This window comes from Wasmannia auropunctata, unplaced genomic scaffold (assembly GCF_000956235.1).
Source record: "Wasmannia auropunctata unplaced genomic scaffold, wasmannia.A_1.0 LD336097.1, whole genome shotgun sequence".
NCBI lineage: Eukaryota > Metazoa > Arthropoda > Insecta > Hymenoptera > Formicidae > Wasmannia > Wasmannia auropunctata.
This window is the reverse complement of record NW_012026793.1, coordinates 1,143,994-1,151,119: the sequence shown is the minus strand read 5'-3', so window position 1 is coordinate 1,151,119 and position 7,126 is coordinate 1,143,994.

Sequence of the window (7,126 nt, the reverse complement as noted above, 5' to 3'; positions counted from 1 at the left end):
AGACGTGTGCTCTTCCGATCTGTTGTCTCTCCTCTTATGACTTTTTTTAAAGTTTTCCACATTCTTACAGGATCATTTTTATTATTATCTATCATGTTTTCGTAATACTCTTTCTTTTTCTTTTTAATTATCTTCACTACGGCATTTCTATCACGCTTGTAACATGTCTTATATTTTTGGGTAATTTTATTAGTCAATAATTACAGCATTGAAAGACGACAATATCATGAATTCATTTATGGTTGGAGTACATTCGTTGTTCATATTGGATATTGATAATGGCGATACAATGGCGTATACAATAAAGATTGCCGAAGGCCGTTAGTTAACTGAGGCGCATAGATCGCGCGAATGGTATTGATGTTGCCGGGCCTGTCTCTGTCGTGAGCCTCCTCCCTCTTACAGCACCGTTCTCCAGATTGGATCCAATTCACATTATTTTAGACCATGGCCATTGTCGTATGGGTCAACTCGGAAGAATATAAAGCTGGCCGAGGACCGTAAATATTAATTGCTGTTCTAACTGCTAACTCGGAGCGAGGCTCAGGCCCGACTGCCTTTCGTGTCTCATTTCGCGCTTCTCCATCCCTCTTCTCGCATCCCCACTCATTCTCTCTTCTCCCATCCCTTATCTATCCGTGTATCCTTACATTTTCCCCCTTAATGGGGTATACATTCTATTTACCCCATTACTTCTTTATTAATATGCTCTTATATCTATGTGCACTGAACGCTTGTCATTTTCTCAAATTATATATCATTACTACGGCTTATATTACATCTATACGCTTGACACTTATTTCATTTACATATTTCTAATTTCTTATATCTTATTACTACGGATTATTCTACATCTCTTTCAACGCTTTTTTCTTGTTATTATTATTATTTTAACTTTCTATCTCTATATGTACATCCATCCTCATGTTTTATTATATTTCTTTAGCAACGCTCTGTTATACACGCCAACAATTTTAGATTCATCTGAGGTATTACTGAGCTGGTACGCATTGTTGGATATTATTTTCCTTATTTTATATGGCCCTTCATACAATTCAAAAAATTTACTTATCTCTTTTTCTAATGCATTAGACAATCTCGGGACCCTTATCAGTACCAAATCTCCTTGTTCCAATTTAATTTTGCTATAATTCTTTTGTTGTTTCCCTCGTGCTTTTGCACTTTCTATTAATTTTCTTTTGATATGAATTTGTTGTAAATCTGCCTCCACTTCTTCTTCCGGAAACTTAATTAATTGTTTTATTTTAAATTGCGGACATCTCCCAAAGTGAGCCTCATACGGAGTACAATTGGTACTACTATGCGCAGTTAAGTTGACAATATCCTCAATCATCTTCACGTGTTTTGCCCATCGAGTGTGCTGTTTAGAGCAGTACGTCCGAAAAAATCTTCCTAATTCCCTCATAACCCTCTCTACGGGATTGGATTTCGGATGGCGTACTGATGAAAATAACACGCGGACCGATCTACTTTCCAATGCTTCCCTCCATCTCCTCGACGTAAATTGTGTCCCGTTATCTGATAACACAGCCATTGGTTTTCCTATTCTTGGAAAATAATCCTCCGTCAATTTTTTTACTACAATACACGTGTTTGCTTTCTTGATCGGATACAGGACAATATGCTTAGAAAAGATATCAAGAACCACCAATAAATACTGAACTCCTCCTATCGATTTTGACAATGGTCCATAAAAATCTATACTTATAATCTCGTTTGGTTTACTCGACAAAATAGGTTCAAATTTCCCTTCCATTTTAACATTATTAAATTTTATGCGTTGACAAATATCGCAACACCGTATCCTCCGTCGAATATCTCTACCCATTCCCTTCCAATAGTACATCTGTTGCATGTATTTTGATGTTTTATATATACCTATATGTCCAAATTGTTAATGAACTGTATCTATTAATTTGTTACTCAACTGGCTGGGAATAACCACGCGCCATTGACTATTATTATCTTTACTTTTATAAAACAGAATATTCTCATATAATCGAAAATTAGCTATCTTATTATCATTTTGTACTAGACTTTCTCTGATTTGCTTTACGTTTATATCATCCTTCTGCAATTGTGCGACATCTATCATTTCCGATCGCAATGGTTCCTCCGCGAATAGTTGCCTTACTGATTTCTCATTTCCAGGCCTACTTTCCCTAGAAACCATTATTTGCATCCTGAAAATGGCGATATCATGCGGGTGCACATCTACATCGGGACTAAAATTCCTACTAAAGAAATCAGCGTCTATATTATCTTTACCTGAACAATGCATGATTGAAAATGAATATTGTTGTAACAATAGCGACCATCGCATCAACCGTGAGCTATAATATGAGGTAGATAAAAGGAATGTCAATGATTTGTGGTCTGTTATAATATAAAATTTAATTCCATATATATAGGTTCGAAATTTACTTATCGCGTATACAATTGCCAATAATTCCTTCTCTGTCGTTGTATAATGTAATTCGCATTGAGATAATGTCCTACTAACCAGTAATACAATACGTTTATTTCCGTTATTATCCATTTGAAATAGAATACCGCATATTCCCATATCACTCGCATCAGTCTGTACGTAAAACTCTCTATCGGATAGATAATGCTTCAAATAAACACATTTTATAAAGTTTTCTTTTAAATTATGAAATGCCTCTTTATGCTTTTCATTCCAATTCCACTTGTTTTTAACGCTTAATAAATCTCTAAACGGATGTATAAACATTGCATGATTCATACTGAATCGTCTATAGAAATTGCACACTCCTATAAACTGTTGTAATTGTAATTTATTTCTTGGTTCTGGAAAGTTATAAATTACTTTGATTTTTTCCGGGTCAGGTCGTATCCCTTCATTCGACAAAATAATTCCCAAATATGGTACCTCCGATCGGCAGAACAAGGATTTACTAAACTTTATGCGTAAATTATGCTCTTTTAGGCGATTAAATAATAATTCCATGTGATCTATATGCTCCTCGAATGACTGTGAGGCGATCAATAAATCATCAACGTAAATCGTCAGAAAGACGTTTAAAAAATCACCCAGGACTTTGCTAACGGCCCTAATAAATGCGCTATTCGCCGTCTTCAGCCCAAATGGGACGCGACAAAATTGATATAATGTATTATTAACTAAAAATGCCGTATATTTTCGTGAATCGTAATCAAGTGGTATCTGCCAATATCCACATGATAGATCTGTTGTTGTAAAGTATTTAATCCCTGCAAATTTTTGCAATAATTCTTCGATAACCGGAAGCGATTCATTATCTGCAACTACATACTGATTTAAAAATCGCGCATCTAGACACAATCTAATTTTCCCATCTTTTGTTTTAACTACTCTTAATGGGTTACAATACGGGCTAACTGATCTCTCAATTATTCCTTCGTGTAACATGCTCTTAATTTCTTGGTCCACTTCCGTACGATATTTCAACGGAATCGGATATGACCGTTTCACAAATGGCTTATCACAATTTAATAAAATTTTGTGTACATAATTATTTATACATCCCGGTTTGTCTGAAAACATTCTTATGTTTTATTATTAAATGTTCTAACTTTTCTTTTTTATACCCATCCACTGTGTCTATTTCCCTTATTTTTTCCTGTATTTGCTGCTGCCACTCTGTGGTTTCTATTTGTTTATACTTATTTATGTTGTTACACCGTGGCTGGGGTGTAACGTGGGAAGGACTCGGTTTTGGTGGTTGTAGAATTGATGCACAGTATCTTGTTTAATACAAACACTATATTTGACGTGTTACTTACAGATTGAATGACTGCGCGGCCGACAGCGTAACGCTATGCGTTAATGATTTAGGTGAACTCCGCAGTGGTCCGCTGGACGACGGGTTATATCCCGTCTCAAGTGGGCCACTGCACTGCTCAGCAGTTGCAATTGTTGCTTAATTGCAACTGCCGCAGTTTTTGGAGGACGCGCGTATTGAGGCTGCCGAAGTCCTGCGTCGGCATCCTCAATTATTATGGGTCATCGTTGCAATATTAGATTGCAACAGTGACCTGCTTACTACTAAGTGTGACGTTGTAAGTAAGGCACAGCGAGACTTACAACAATGTTTTCACCTATCTTATACCTATTGTCATCACTTTTTATCTTCTCTTCTGCTGTTTTCATCCTAAACACATTATAATTATATATCCTATCGCATATTTTCTTATTCTTCACCTCATCTGCTTTATCATTTTTATTTCTCTCTATGATCATGCTCTCTCCTATAGACACATGATCTTCATTATTTCCCTTTTCATTTATCAGGTGATCTTCAATCCTCTTTTTTATATTACATTCCCCTTCACTCATTGTATTGTTATTTATCATTACTTCAATGCTATTTACATTTATTTCATCTAATTGTTCTTTACTGAATGCTACAACCTCGTTTTCTAGTAATCTGCCGTTTACCGCAATTGTACCACTTATATAATCAATAACTGCACGATTCTGCGTGAGCCAATCCGTCCCTAATATAATTTCCGCTGTTAAATAAGGTACTACCAATAATACCGCTTCATTATAAAACGTTTTAATACTTATTGGCACAAAAATTTGTTTTTTTTACGTTTATCGGCTTTTTATTTGTTGGCCCTATTACCCTAATTCCTGTTATTGGCAATTCTTTCATTTGTATCAACGATTTTCTAATTTTTTCATATAACCTCTCTGAAATGCATGATATCTGTGCTCCTGTATCAATAATAGCAATACACCGGTATTCCCCAATTATACAATATACTCGTGGGCTAACATTTTTTCTAATCTCTTTATTTCGATTTTCCTCATCCTCTCCATTTTCAATACCATAACTTAGGTCCTGTATCGAATTTATCTTAGCGAAGCTCACATGTGGACCCCCACTTTCATTGAGCTTCTTTCTAGTTTAAAGATCTGTCTAACCTAGAATTCTGCGCTCCACATCCCGGTGGTGGCACGGAAACGTCATGGTATATTTATTCCTCGATCCCTTCCCGCGTACTCATTTATTCCACGCCCCCCGTTATTATATGAATAATTGTAATATGGTCTCTGATTATTGTATATACCATTTCCGCGCACTACATTACCTTTCACGTGATCAACCTGTGTATTCGAATTTATAGGCGTATTTACACTATTTGTTTTCCTTCCTTGCTCCTCTATCTGATCTAAATTTGATAATGCTTGTAAAATCGCTTTTGTGTCATTGCAATTAATAGTAGCCAATATTTTTCTAACATTTATAGGTAATTGGTTTATAATGATATAATTCACCTCATACTGTCCCGTATTTTGCATCAGATAAGAAACCTCCGTTTTTGCTTTTAAAAAATACGTTTTTAATGATCCATCCGCGTGTTTATATTTTCTGTTATTCCACCTATTACGCAACTCAATTTGTTGTTCAATAGAAAAAAATTCATTTTTGAATCTACTTTCAAATTCTTCTATTGTTGTAATCTGTTCTTTGTTTGCATCAAACCATACTTTAGCTCTATCTTGCAATAATGTTCCGATTATTAATAACGCTATTCTTTTAGGAATATTTTTTATTTGACAACAGTCTCTAAATTCGTTTAAAAATTTTTGAGGATTATCGTCAACTTCGTTCCGGAATTTAGGCAGTTTCACATCGGTTTGCCAATTATATGTCCCAAGATTGTCCCTAACACTATTCTCTTCGTTATTGCCTCTATTTCCTTGAGTTATTTGTTGTATTTGTGTACTTAACTCTTGTACCTGTTTTCGTAGTGCTTCCAGCTCAGCATTACCTTGTCCTTCCGCTCCCATCGCCATGTTTGTGTTATTGCTCTTTCTCTCGGTATTTTTCGATTTTGTCCTTGGACTCGCTTTCGTTGATTCTCGGCTCGTTATTCTTTCCTTCGTCTCCCGTAATTTTCTAATATTCGTCGACATAAATTACAATATGAAATTATTTTATCTTCAGGCGATAGATTTACATATATATAGAAAAAAAAACTGTTGTTAAATCATATAAAAACCTAAGTGGCGTTATCTTCAATATATAACAATCACACAAAATTATTTTGTATAATTAATATACCCCGAAAATACTATTGTATCAAATTAAACAAACAAAATCCAAGTTGTATTATCTCTAACGTATTCATGATTTTAAAAAAATTTAATTTAATAAATTAAAAATATAACACTACCAAAAAGAAGTGAAATCAAAATATTATTTCAAGTATATTTATTGTAATTGAATTAAAAACTAAAAAAAATAATATACCTCGAAAAAAAATTAGTATCAAATTAAACAAATAAAATCCAAGTTGTATTATTTTCAATGTATACGTAAAAAATAAAAACAAGAAATGCATTAGATAGCGTAATGAGGACCGCAGAAATTAAAAAGGGATTTCGATAACAAGTAACAAATTACGTGACAAAAAAATCAAAGATAGGAAAAAATCTCCAGCAGCATACTTGGCGCGCCCGTTTTTTATATATAAACTCATGGAAATATAATACATGCAATTCATGCTAACTGTTGAGATGAAATGTTCCCATCTATATTGATGGCCGACATGACGTTTCTTTCAGTGATTGGCTCACTGTGCACGCACGGCGCGGCTGTGCGCTCAGTGGGCACTCGGCATGCTCACCCAGCATCTACACGCGGTGGAGGCGTGACTCCAGTTCGTATTGTACCGTTGTCTGTATTGCATCCTGCTAGCAGTACAGCCATACTTTAAAATACACGTGTTCACTTATTAAGAGCTTACTACCTTTTTTATTTGCTATTCCGCCAGAGTCTAAGTCCAGCTCATTATTGAGTTAATATCCTCGCACTCATAGAATTTTCTATTGATTTAATTAACTTTGTAGCCGGATTAATAAGACACTCGGCTTCTGGACACTGAACATTGCCTTTGTCACTTGTATGGATATATCCTATACATAGTATATGTCTCACAGTATATCGAATCATTTTTGAAGTAGGATTTGGGGTAAATCCACCGCGTTGTTTTAATTTTGAAAATAAATGTTCAACGGAATCTTGATTACACAATCCCGTCGCAAGTTCAAACGTTTCATATTCCTTTTTATGTCAGTGTACGTTCCTAA